Below are 14829 nucleotides of genomic sequence, written 5' to 3'. Positions count from 1 at the left end.
TACCAATATCCCTTTGCTAGACTGTTGAGTTTTTCCATCCTTGATTCCCACCTCACTTCTTCCTTTTTGGTAACTTTAGATTTGTGGTCTGTATCTCAGGTTTACTTTCATTTAGTTTTATCTGTTCCCTTCTTTGCTTGTCTATAACCCACATATGTGTGAGTTGCATCATCTGATATTTATCTTTCTCCTTCTGATTTATTTCACTTACTACAAGCCCCTCCAGTCTTCTGTGTTTTAGCAAATTTCAAAGTGTCGTTTTTATGAGAAGTATCCCTTTGTGAGCCTATACCTTTACTTATTCTGTCATCTGTCATTGGACACTTGAATTGTTTTCTGTTTCTTGTCTATAATTATCTCGGCAATGAACATAGGTCTGCATATCTTCTGAAGTCATTGTTTCTGTGGAATTGCTGGATCATGTATTAGATTTGTTTTTGATATTTTGAGAATTCTTCATACTGTTTTCCATAGAAACTGAACACTCCTACCAACAAATATTGAGGTTTCTTTTTCCTCTACACTCTTTGTTAACATTTGTTTCTGGCCTTTTGGTATAGATCACTATCACAGGTGTGAGGTAATTTCCCACTGTCATTTTGACTTGATTTCCCTGATAATCAATGATACTGTACCTTTATTGTGTTCTGGTTGGTCATCTATATGTCTTTTATTCAGCTCTTCCCTCTGTTCTTTTGATGAGGTGGTTTTTTCCTTATTGTTGGAAGTTTAGTTTTTAAAATAAATATATCTAGATGTATCAGAATGGTTATAACATCCTAAACTATTAGAATATCTTATTCCAATGGACCTCAGTTATAAGATAATATATTTTTGATCTGACTCTAATGTAAGACTGAGTTGATAGCTTGAAAGTTCAACTTAACTGTTATTATGTATCACCTCATTGTTGCTGTTGGTGGCTTTGCCCTCAGGTTGGATGTTCTAGGATTTCTTTATGGCTGTAACCAGGCATAATTCCATCTTAACTACACAGTGTCTGGTAGGGGACGGAGACAAAAAAGACTGAAAAGCACATTTATAAGAACTTTCCCTAGACTTCCTTACCTTGTTTATACTTATAATAGTTCTGTCATCCATTCATTATTTGCAAGGAAGATTGGGTTATTGCAGCTGGCTTGCCCTAGTCAGCTTGGAAGAAAGGAATGGCTTGTTGTATATTGTATCACTGTATAACTGTTATCCCGTTGCTCATTGATTTGCTTGAGTGGGCACCAGTAATGTCTCCATTGTGAGACTTGTTACTGTTTTTGGCATATCGAATACACCATGGGTAGCTTGCCAGGCTCTCCGAGAGGGACGGAGGAATCGAACCCAGGTCGGCTATGTGCAAGGCAAATGCCCTACCTGCTGTGCTATTGCTCCAGCCCAAGAGTATAATATTAATAAGAGTATAGTATCAATACCATTTTCACATCAATATGGGGTAACTCCATTATAATCTGTTTAGGAAGGCAAGATCTTACCACAAAAGACAGAGCACTGTGTAAGGGCTACATCCCCAGAACCACATGTACTGCTCAACCCCCAGGGATAGAGTAAAGGTTTTTTTTAAAGTTTATTTCCTACTAAGGCAACTTATAATAACATCTTGGAATTCATTACACAGTGTACGGACCTTAGTACATATGTGAAGATATTTTATATCTCCTTGCATATTATTTTATCTATGTTCAAGCAGATATTGACTACAATAAATTTTCTTTTCCTAAAAAAAGGGGAAGAAGTTCTCAAGTCCTGAGTATTCTTTCTTTATGGATCAAGTCCTACATTTTAGCTAATAAAGTTTCAAAGTTTGTATACTTTTAACACAGGACTTATCTGAATTTTATATATCAAGACAGTTGTGGATTCCATGTGGAATAGGCAGCGAATTTTTGAAATCACATTTGGTTTTAGAGATATTGATATTCTTGTTCTTAAGAAGAGATGGAAAGTAATTTTGGAACTTTGAAAGGAAATTAGGTGCTTATACTGTATTAGAATAATCATGTTCCTCCTGTTGTAATGCCAAAAGGACCCATAGCCAGGAAATTAAAAGCATTAAGTCTGTTTATAGAATTAATATGTTAATTTTTCCATAATGATTTTGGAAATAACAGAAAACCTTACCTTATCAACCAATTTTCTTTTACGTCAGTGACAGTGCTGTTCAAACAGAAATGTGTACCAAGTAAAGATTTAGTTTTTACATTATTAATGGAGTTGACTTAACTTTGGAAGAGTTATGTAAAAACCAGTTGACAAATAAAGACCAGTATCTATTTTCCACTTGCCACATTAACCCTTTTTTATTTTTCTTATCTTTGGTATATTTTTCTCCTAGTTACCACTATCAATAGCACCCTTCTTACTCCATGGTTTTAGCTCTCATTATTCCACCAATAGAATTTTTGCTTGACCTTTTATTGTATTATTTGTGTTAGTCTCCAGATTTTGGATGATTTTTGTTTTATTACACAAAGATGTAAAACTTCTTGGTATAACTAACTCATTGTCACACCCAGTTGATTATTGTTTTTAGACATAGAAAGCACCTAAGGGACTAGAAGTTCTCAGATGAACTAGGCACATGGGCAAAACATAGTTTCCCCATGATTGTTTTGTAAAAATGCACTCTTGTCTCATATTTTTACTTTGATTTTATTATTTTTGGCCTATGATAAATTGTATGAAATTCTATTCAAATAGAAGTCCTAAAATGACAACATATGACATATTATTGTAGAGATTTTCTGATTTTGAAGAGCAAGTATTGAGAAACTAAGGAGAACAATTAACACTGTACAATTCATTTTTGGTTGATAAAATTTTTGGTTAAGAATTACTGGTTAACATATGTTGTGATAGTGTCAAAATTAGAATAGATTATTAAAGTAGCCTGATTATATTTTTTGGAAATGATATGTTAGTGGTAAAACAACTGGAAAGTGTTTAGAATTTGGGATTCTTGTATTTTCGTTCTAACTTTTATGTTTTAATAAGGATTATGTACAAAAAAAGGTAGGTGGTTATTCAACCTGATAAGATGGAAGATATATTCAAATTAAATCTTCAGTGAATTTTTACTTGTTTTCTTCTCATGCTGTCTTGCTGTTTTATAGCTGATGAATTATTTTATGACTGATGATTTTACAATATCCCTAGAGATGTAAAACATCATGAAATACTAATTTAACAACTTGTATATCTCATAAGATGTATAAGTATAGACGCATAGCTGTTATACATAGTGAAAAATTACCACTGAATAGAACTTTATAGATAAAATTAATTGTTTGAAAAAGACAGTCTTTCTAAGAATATCTCTGTTATGTGTATGGTACAAAGTGTATCCTTAATATAAAATCAGCTCTAATTATGTGTGTATATATATCTGTACAAGATATATACTTTGCTTTTACTTCTGATTATTTTTCTTTCTGTTTTATTCATTACCCCTTTTACTAAAAGAAAAACCAGCTATGAAATAAAAATAATGAATCAGGACTAAAAGTACTAAACAATGACTAGAGAGAGAGATATAGAAGTGGGCTCAGGCTTTGGATGCCAGCTAAATTGGTAGAGTTACCTCTCAGTCACTTGCAAACTGTATGCCTGAATCTTTTTAATGCTTCAGATTCCTGACTAACAAACTTAAGCTAATTCTTATGACAGAGTTGTCAGAATGTGAAATACTATGCTGAAGTACCACGCATACTTCATAGATGCTCATTGATTAGAGTGAGTTGCAGTATTTTATTATTTGGTATTAGTCAATATCTTTGGTAGAAAATACATTGGCACTAAATTATTACATTGTTAAAAACAAGCTCTTTGTATTTATAAGCATGTGATATATTTTCACCCAGCGAGCCTAGGTTTGGTTGTGTATCCTGTTTGATATTATTATCAGAGGAAAATAAGAGCTGTGCAGTACCACATGTACTTTTTACTTAGCTATTTCCAGGAGAAAGCCACCCCTCCAGTTCCTGAGGGAAAACAATGTGGTGCCAAGTAAAACCAACTGACATCAAAATGTGGCATAAATGAGCACTTCAGGACCCTGGATTTTGCAGTGGTCTGACACTATGGCACATTTGGCCTAAAATGACTGATATATCATCTTTGCTACAAGGAATAGTTTTTTTATCATAATAGCTCTCTTTATTTTTATCATTTTTATCTAAACAATGCAATGAAATAATAATATATATGGAAATTTTGCACCAAGGAATTTGATAATATAAATAATGCAATAATAAATTTTGACACAGTATAATTGAACTCCAAACAGATAGCACTTTTAGTAGTCCCCTTCCTCTCAACACAGCCAGGCTCTGGATGAAAACCTTGGGCCCAGGACCCTGTGGACTTTCCTCTTTCGACACCAGCCCCAGGTCACGGAGTTGCCCCATCTAACCTCAGTTCTAACTCTCTGAACCCAAAACTGAGCAGATGCTAATGTGTCCACATGAGATTATTACTGAATACACTTTTCATATTAAAGCCAGTAACAGCCATACATCTCTGACTTTATATAGTCATATAATCTCAGTAAGCTAAAGGGAGTTACTCATTCAAACCCCCATTTCTAGTAGCATCATATCCTAAAGAGAATAATCTGAACAACGGAGATATTATCAGTAACCCACTAGTATAAACAACTGAATATATCAGTTCTTAAGTAATTGGGAACTGAACCTCCAACATTAACCCACATAAAGCCCCCCAAATTATGGGGAAACTATGGAACCCAATTGTTGTGTCAGACAGAAATAAAAATCCAAGAAAATTTTCCAGCCCATTAAAACTCTGGAGCCTGGCCATGGGTATCTGAAATCAACACTCACTACATTGGCAACCAAAATCAAGCAAGCTATAAATGGATGGACATGGGTAGTATCATGCTGAGTGAAATGGAGAGGGGCAAATATAAAATGACTGCATTCATTTGGGGGACGTAAAAATAGTATGAGCCTAATATCCAAGGGCAGGAAAAATAAGGGCCAGAAGGACTGGTCAATGGTTGGAAGATTGCCAGAAGTGGGGAGGGGGGTGTGAGGGGCAGAGGGGCAGTTAGGATAGAGAAGGCACCAGTAAGACAATAATAGTTAAAAATGATCACTCTAGACAAGAACTAAGTGTTGAAAGTAGGTAAAGGGATATACATAACCTTTCAGTATCTGTATTGCGAACCATAATGCATAGAGAAAAAGAGAGAAGAGAGAGAGAGAAGGAAAGTATATGTCATAGAGGTAGTGAGGATGGGGGGCATAGGGGGGCTGCAAGGGAAACTGAGGACATTGGTGGTGGGAAATATACATTGGTGAAGGGAGGGGTATTGGAACTTTATGGGACTGAAACTCAATCATTAACAACTTTGTAACTCTGTATCCCACTAAAACACAAATTAAGCAAGCACTGGCCAGTGAAATTAAGCAATCATTAAATGAGAAATTTGATCAACTCAAAAAGGAGTGATTCAGATGATGACAGATTTCATTCAAAACGAAATGAAGGAACTAAAGAACACAATAACAAGCCATAGCAGAATTTCATAGATAGAGAACCATATACACAAACTTTGAGACAAAATACAAGTCAGCATTGGTAAGGAATTGGCAAAAGAAAAGAGACGCACTAGAATAGAATAGAATGTAAGGTACTTAGTGATAACAGCAAGAGGAATAATCGTTGAATTATAGGAATACCACAAGAGGAAAGTGGGAAAGTGGAAGAGCAAGTGGTGGGAAACATTATAGCTAATAGTCTCCCCACTCTCTGGATGGAGGCTGATATACAGATTCAAGAGACCCAAAGAGTGCCAAGCAAAATAAACCCAAGGAGAATAATGCCAACACATAGTAATCAAAATGGTAGAATCCAAAGAGAGAGAGGCAGACTTCTTAAAGCTTTTAGAAAAAAGAGAAACTTTAAATATATTGGAAACAACATGAAGCACAGCAGATTTGTCATATGAATGATACAGGAGAGAAAAAAGTAGGATGACATATTCAAATTACTCACTAAAAAATCTTTTAGCCTAGAGTCCACTTTCCCTGCAAAGCAATCATTTGGATGGGAGGAAAGGATAAAAACATTTTGAGACAAGAACTGACAGCTTTTGCCATTTCTAAACTGTCTCTGAGTGAAATACTGAAAGGTCATTTATATAAACCAGGCAGCCAATTGTAGAAGCAGCAACTCCACACAGTAAAATGGCAACATAGTACTTTATATAAATACTTTCTCTGAATGTCAGTGGACTGAACTCTCCCATCAAAAGACACACAGTGGTGGAAACAAAATCCATCCATTTGCTGCTTACAGTAAACACTTCTAAAATCACAGGATAGATACAGGCTCAGAGTGAAAGATAGGGGGAAAATAATACAAGCCAATGGTAAACAGAAAAAAGGGACATTCATACTTATATAGACCAAACAGCATTTAGTCTGATATAAGTATTAGAAAATAATTAGAGGTGGGGATGGATACTGCTTATTGAATAAAGGAACAGTAGATCAAGAAGTAGTAATTTTTACATATACATACCAAATATAGGATCAGCAAAGATTTATAAAGCTTTTACACACAATCTGAAGAAATATCTGGATGGAAACACAATAGTAGTGGGATACTTCACAATCTACTCTCATCACTGGATAGATCAACTATTAATAATGTCAGTACAGTTATAAGAGCACTAAATGAACTAAAAGAACTGGGACTCATGGATTTATACAGGGCCTCACAGCCTCAAAAAACTGGATACACATTCTTCTCTAGTGCACATAGAACTTCTCCAGGGTAGATCACACATTAGGCCACAAGACAGACCTCTGTAAATTCACAAACATAAACTACTAAGTATCCTATGAGACCACAGGTGACAGAGATAGAAATTAATCATAAAAAGATGTGGAGAAACCTGGAGACTGAACAACACACTGCTGAATAACAACTATCAAAGAGGTAATCAGGAAGAGATTTAAAAAAAACTCCTTGATACTAATGATAATTTAAAAAGTTATCGAAATCTATGTAACACAGCAAAAGCCAAGAAACTTGTAGCAATACAGGTCTACATTAGGAAAGAAGAAAAAGATAAAATCAACCATCTAAATGCACATCTCAAACATCTGGAGAACCAACAACAAATAAATTCAAACACCAGCATAAGGAAGGAAATAATGAAAACCAAAGCAGAAATCAACAATATGGAAAGCAACACAAAAAATTGATGAAACCAGGGGCCGGAGCGATAGCACAGCGGGTAGGGCATTTGCCTTGCACGCGGCTGACCTGGGTTTGATCCCCGGCATCCCATATGGTTCCCCAAGCACTGCCAGGAGTAATTCCTGAGTGCAAAACCAGGAGTAACCCCTGAGCATCGCTGGGTGTGACCCAAAAAGCAAAAAAAAAAAAATTGATGAAACCAGAAGCTGTTTCTTCAAAAGAATAAATAGGATAGACAAACCATTGACCAGACACATGAGGAAAATAAGGACTCAAAATGGATTAGAAAAAAAGGGGAGAAGTTCCAGTGTTCTTGCAAATCCAAGACATCATGAGATCTTCCTGTGAACAATTCTACTCAGTTAAGTTGGAGTACCTAAAATAAGTGGACAGATTCTTGGAAACGTAATCTCCTAAAACTGAGTGACAAGTAAATAGAATACCTAACGAGGCCAATTACAAGCAAGTAAATTGAAACAGTAATCAAGAATCTCCTCCAGTACAAAAGTTCTTATACAGTTTACTGGCGAGTTTTATCAAACCCTCAGAGAAGACTTACTGCTGTTGGTCCTTAGCACTTTCTAACATATATGAAGCTGTTACACTGATATCCAAAGCACACATATTTCTAAAAAAATTTAAAAAAAAACCTTCAGACCAATCTTCTTGATGAACATCAATGCAAATATCCTCAACAAAATCTTAGCAAACCAAATCCAACAGCATATTAAAAAAATCACATACCACGATCAAGTGGGATTTATCCCAGGGATGCAAGGATGGTTCAGTATATGCAAATGAATTAACATAATGCACCATGTCAGTAACAGCATAGATCAAAATCATGTTGTATCAGTCAGTGAAGAGAACACTTCTTACAAGATCCAATATCCATTTATGATAAAAATCCTCAATAAAATAGAAGTGGAAGCAACCTTTCTCAATATAGTAAGGGCTATCCATATGTAACAAGCCCACAGCAAATATTCTTTTTTTAAAAAAAAATTATTAGTGAATCACCGTGAGGTACAGTTACAGACTTACAATCTTTTGTGCTTGCATTTCAGTAATACAATGATCGAGTACCCATCCCTCCACCAGTGTCCATTTTCCACCACCGATGGTCCCATTATCCCTCCCACCACTCCCATCCCATCTCCTCTACCCCTCCCCACCTCTGTGGCAGGGCATTCTCTTTTGCTCTCTCTCTCCTTTTGGGTGTTGTGGTTTGCCATAGAGGTATTAAGTGCCATCATGCTACAACAAATATTCTTACGGTGAAAACTGAAAGCATTCCCGAAATCAGGTACAAGGCAGGGATTTCCACTGTCCACTGTCTCCTCTTTTTCAACATTGTATTAGAAGTCCTAGCAGCAGCAATGAGGGAAGAAAAGGAAATCAGAGGGATCCAAGTTGAAAAATGAGAGGTTACACTAGCTTTATTTGAAGATGACATGCTATTATACATGGAAGACTTAAAAGAGTCAACAAAAAACTTCAAGAAACAATAAACTAATATAGTAGAGTGGTTGGGTACAAAGTCACTACACAAAAAAATTTGGTCACATTCTTATATACAAATAATTAGGAAAAAGAGAGCAAAGAATCTTTTTTCATTCAAAATAATTTCCAATGACATTAAGTCTCCTGCCCCTGTGCCTGGCTGTCTTCACTTGGGGCCCCTCAGAGAGGGGCGGGTTGAGTTGGTTTCCCTCCCAACCCCGAGCAGAGCCTCAGCAGCAGACCTCTGGAACCCAGCCACAGCCATGCTCAAGACCACTTTCCACACGCTCGGATGAGCCTCACACATGGAGGAACCAGCAGAGGAACCCAGGTGTGGGGGACCCAGGGCTGAGATCTCCAAGCTTGCTTGGATCAAGACTGGGCCTCCTCCACCCAGATCCCCCTTTTTCCAGTAGCTAGGCAGTCACATTCACAAACTGCCTCTGCCAGCTGTGTAATCCCATCAACGGCCAAGATCCAGAGACTGTAATACAAACCTCCCAGAAGTATGTGGCAGTGATACAATGAACAATAAGTACCTAGGAATTAACAAAAGAGGCAGGAGATCTATACCATAAAAATTTATAAACAATTTAGAAAGAAATAAAAGACCTTTGAAAAGGGAACAATATTCCATGCTCTTTGATTGAAAGAATCTATATTGTCAAAATGAGCATCTTACCTAAATTCCTAAACAGATCCAGTGCAGTCCCTATCCAAATTCAGATGACATTCTTCAAGGACTTAGGCAAGTCCTTAATAAATTTTATATGGATCATAAAAGACCCTGAATGGCCAAAACCATACTGAAAAATAAGAAACTCAGGCATATCTCATTACCTAACTTGGAACAATCCTATAAAGTTATAGTGCCTAAAACAGTATGGAATTTTTATAAGGACAGACTCTCTGACCAGTGTCTCAGAATTAAATATCCAAGAACAACCCCCTGCATATATATTCAGCTGATTTTTGACAAAGGGGCTGAGTGCATGAATTGGAGTAAAGACTACGTCTCAACAAATGGTGCTGGCAAAACTGTATAACCACGTGCAGAAAATTAAAACTGGTCAGGTCCTAGAGTGATAGCACAGCAGGTAGGGTGTTTGCCTTGCATACGGCCGACCCGGGTTCAATTCCCAGCATCCCATATGGTCCACCGAGCACCATCAAGAGTAACTCCTGAGTGCATGAACCAGGAATAACCCCTGTGCATTGCTAGGTGTGACCCAAAAAGCCAAAAACAAAAACAAACAAAAAACACCTGGGTCCATATCTTTAACCAGTTTCTTTAACCAGTCATCTGTTTTAGGGCACTTGGGTTGTTTCCATATTTTGGCTATTGTGAACAGGGCTGCAATAAATACATAGGTACAGATGTCATTTCTAATGTGCTTTTTTGCATCCTCGGGATATATTCCCAGAAGTTTTATTGCGGGGTCATATAGAAGCTCAAGAAATGAAAAGTGGAACAAGGAAAGCCTCTTCAACAAGTGGTGCTGGGAAAACTGGATAGCTACCTGCAAAAAAATGAACTCTGACCTCTGTCTAATGCCAGGCACAAAAGTCAGATCAAAGTGGATTAAAGACCTCAATATCAGATATGAGTATACAAGGTTCACAGAAGAAAATGTAGGCAGAACTCTCCATGACATTGAAGCTAAAAGCATCTTTAAGGAAGAAACAGCACTGACCATGCAAGTGGAAGCAAACATAAACAAATGAGACTACATCAAACTAAGAAGCTTCTGCACTTCAAAAGAAACAGTGACCAAAATACAGAAAGAGCCCACAATATGGAAAAGAAAATTTACCCAATACCCATCTGATAGGGGTTAAAATCCAGAATATACAAGACACTAGTAGAATTGTATAAGGAAAAAACCTCCAACCCCATCAAAAAATGGGGAGAAGAAATGAACAGAAGTTTCCTCAATAACAAAATACAAATGGCCAAAAGGCACATGAAAAAGTGCTCCACATCCCTAGTCATCAGGGAGATGCAAATCAAAACAACAATGAGATATAATCTCACACCACAGAGACTAGCACACATTCAAAAGAACTAAAGCAACTGGTGCTGGCGTGGATGTGGGAAAAAAAGGACACTCCTTCACTGTTGGTGAGAATGCTGACTGGTCCAGCCTTTCTGGAAAACAATATGGACAGTCATTTAAAAACTAAAAGAGAAGTGTTCAATCCCCATTTTTCCTTGTTTTATTAGTATGTAATTTTCATCAAAAACTTTTTGACATAATGTTCAAATATTTTTTACTTTCCTTTAATGCTAATAGGATCTATACTGATACTTCCCTTTTAATTTCTTAATTTAATTTAATTTCTAATAGCTTAATAGTAATTTATTATATATATTATTATATGTTTATATTTTCTCTTTGTTACACATGAGCAGCCTGCTGCCTTGCATTTTTATTTTCTGGAAGGGGGGCACAACTGCTGGTGCTCAAGACTTACTCCTGACTCTGTGCTCAGTGATAACTCCTGGTGGGGACCAGGGGGCCATATTGGATGCTGGGGGTAAAACGGGGTCATCTGTGTGCAAGGCAGGTACCAGCTGTACTATAACTCTGGCCCCTGCAGCCTTGCATTTTATTAATTTTATTAATCTTCTGATTTTCTTTGGTTTGGTATAATATGCTATTGTTTGTCTCTATGAAGTATAAGAACATCTAATTTTCAAACTCTGTCCTTTGCTGAAGAACCCAGAAATATGCAGGGGCCTCCAGAATCTAGTGACTCAAGCCTCCTAGTGACTCAAGACCATGTCATATAGTGCTTTGAACCCACACTGGATTCAATAGTATGTCCTAAGTTTTGTACTAGGTCATATGACTGAACTATCTCTATGGTCCTGGTCATTTGATTTTTTTTATGTGAAGCAAATTAACTATTTGATTTTTTAGTTTCCAACTACTAAAATTATTTATCTTTTAATCTACTTTGTTCATCTCTTCCCCATGTCACTTGTAATTATCTGTTTGTAATTATTTTAAGGTTCTGACTACAAACCTCAGCATATGAATAGTCATCTAGGCCAGCTCTTCTTTTTGCCATTTTTGTCTCATTTGTTGGTCACATAAGTAGTATAGACATACACATTGTTGCAGAAAGATGTCCTTTTCCACACCATTTTGTACAATCTAGCATTCAAGTAATGTCCTGTGGAAAACAATGAGCACAGGTTTGGGGTGCTTCCAGGTCACATTCTATTATGCTAGCCCATGAAATTATCATGAAATGACCTAGTTTCTCTTTTTTCTGGTAGAGTTTCTCTCCTTATGTCAATCCCTTACAATCTTATGTCAGAATCAGCAGATGCCCCTAAAATCAACAAAAGAAATTCAGTTCATGTTTGAAGGATATTTCCTTTTCAAGTTATATTTCAACTCTGAGGGTTTTTATTGCTTCCACAGATCTCCAATATCTATAAAAACATGTTTTTGATATTGAAACTTTATCCTCTTGGTTGTTGTATCAGGAGTCTCTTCCAAATAGAAACTATATCGTACTTGGAAACTGATTTTTTTCTCCAAGTGTTGGATTTTCTTCTACAATTTGTTTATTTTGCATTTTTGGGCCATATCTGGTGACATTCTGGGATTATTGCTGGCTTTGTGCTCTTAGATCACTTTTGGCCTTGCTCAGTTGGAACTATATGTTGTGCCAGGGATTAAACCATGATCAGCTTCATGCAAGACAAGTGCCTTAACCCATGTGCTATCTCTTTGGCCCTCTTCTACAATTAAGTGGCTACATAGCTTTCCACCATTTCGAATACATTTTACTATAGATTCTAATTTTAATATTACAAGAAGTTTAAAAGAACTTTTTCATCTTGTAACAAATATCCCTCTAAACTTCTGACTCCAACATCTTTTTTTGTTTCTGTTTTTGGGTCATACCTGGCACTTCTCAGGGATTAATCCTGGCCCTGCACTGAGTAATTACTCCTGGAAGTGCTTGGGGGATCATATAGAATGTTAGAGATTGAATTCGGATCAGCCATGTTCAAGGCTAGTGCCCCATCTGTTGCACTATGTCTCCAAACCCTTCTGGCTATGTACATAATGATCTTCATAAAAAAATTCACAGATGTGTAACTGTTGTGTCAATAGGTTTACATGCTTTTTCCAAATTGTTATAACTTTTACATGGGCACATTTCTACCAAGAAACACTGTGCTTATTTACAGTGCATGGGAATTTCTACTCTTTTGAGTTATTAATAATTATAACAATATTTAATCTTTTGTAATTCAACAAACATTATTTTAAACCCAGAGAAAAATCTAAGACTTGCAGGACTGGAGACATAGCTCAAAGTGGTAGAAGGAGTAATTTGTATGTGCTAGGCCCTGCACCAAATGTCTGGCACCATACTGATACCCGCTCCCCAAGCTCTGGTGGCCATTCAGGCACCGCTAGTCCCAGTACTAATATCACAGGGGGTGATTCCAAGCCTTAGAATATAGGTGAGGAGTTTTTCTGCTCTCCCACCTCCACAGACCTAACTGTCTGGTAATGCTGTGAATTCCAGAAACATAGTTTTGACTTTGCCTACATGTATAGTTTGGTTTAAAGTATTAACATTTTGTTTATGGTAACAGAAAACCCCTCCTCATTTGAGTTGATTTGGACACATAGGCAGTAGTTAGTTAACATGTACTCATTGATTTGGGACTGTCTTGCATATTTTTCTGATTGGGTTTTGGGTTTGGGAGCCACACCTTGCCATGCTTATGGGCTGCTCCCATTTTTATGGCCTGGGGTTCCTGGCATCGGCAGTTTCTTGGGAGGCCCTTTGGTGCTCCACTAGTGCTTTAAGCTATCTGCCCTGCTGATATCTTGAATTTTGCATCTATTTCATATTAGTAAGAGAAATATTCCAAGTTCTTAGGCTTCAGGGAAAATGAAAGAATATATTTGTTGAAAGAAATACTAGAAAGAAAAATTTCTAGTTTCTTTCTTCAACTGTGCTTTTGTTTTTGTTCTTAGGAAATTTCTGCTATGAACAAATATGAAAAACTTTGAGACTTATATGAGTCTCCCTTATAATTAGAGTCTTCTTGATATGACTAGCTTTGAATCAGCAGCATGTGTGCTTTTTCCACTTTAGAGCTGGGAAACCTCTCTGCCTCTGAGAGATAATTTTTTTTTAATCATCAACAGTAATACAGTTGGAAATACTGTTTATATATTCCATATTACACTGCTATTTGAACCAAATAGTTAAGATTAATATTTGCTTTCTCTTTCCATTCAAAGTTATTTGTTTTGTATCAATTGTAAGATCCTTAAAAAGGGCATGAGATCTTCAATATTCTGAAAAAGTACTCTTTTAAAGTGTATCTTTAAATAATAGTAAATAAATAAATAATAGAAAAATTGTAATATACATAAACATCAATAATATATTATAGTGCATACTATTGTGCCTGCCACCACTCTGGGTTCTTTCATTTTTAGCTAATAATTTAAATATCAGTGAGTTTATCTTTTAATTGTAATGTATATTTTATGCAGTCTTTCTGTAACATCAAATGGTCATTCACTATGTATTTATTTTTTATGTTTCACAGTTTGAGGGTTTTTTCCCCTCCTTTTTAAAGAGGTTCTCCAAAGCAAGTTTTAGGGGGGGATATTCATGGCAATGCATGGCCAACTGGGCCACCTGGGTTCAATACAAGGGTCTGGTGTTATTAGAGCAACAAAGACCTTATTTTGCTATGATGGGGGACACCTCCAGATTTATACTTTACAGTGCTTGGGTGGTAAGGAGATTATTGGGGTGGGGGGTGGGAGCGGACAGGATCAAATGTGAGGAATGTGCTCCAGGCCTTTGAGCTATCTCCCTAATCCATCATCTGATTTTTTAAAATAGTGACTGACTGGAAGATAGCATAGAGGTTAAAGAGCTTACCTTGTACACAGCTAACCTCAGTACACCGAGCGCCAGAGAATGTGACTTAACCCTCCTGCTCCCCACCCCCAAAATTTTGTTTTTATATTTCATTCTGTAAGTTTCTTTTGTCACTAAGGTATTTATTTTAATTTTCTTCTTGTC

General features: G+C 36.6%; 1 protein-coding gene across 2 annotated transcripts in view; it reads left to right on the top strand.

Annotated features, from left to right (window-relative positions):
- The window catches only part of MAP3K5 (mitogen-activated protein kinase kinase kinase 5), a 251880-nt gene that overhangs the window by 112156 nt on the left and 124895 nt on the right, over positions 1-14829 (top strand). The window lies entirely within an intron of this gene.

Source organism: Sorex araneus, chromosome 4, assembly GCF_027595985.1.
Source record: "Sorex araneus isolate mSorAra2 chromosome 4, mSorAra2.pri, whole genome shotgun sequence".
NCBI classification, from domain to species: Eukaryota; Metazoa; Chordata; class Mammalia; order Eulipotyphla; family Soricidae; genus Sorex; species Sorex araneus.
This window is presented reverse-complemented; position numbering and strand designations above follow the sequence as displayed.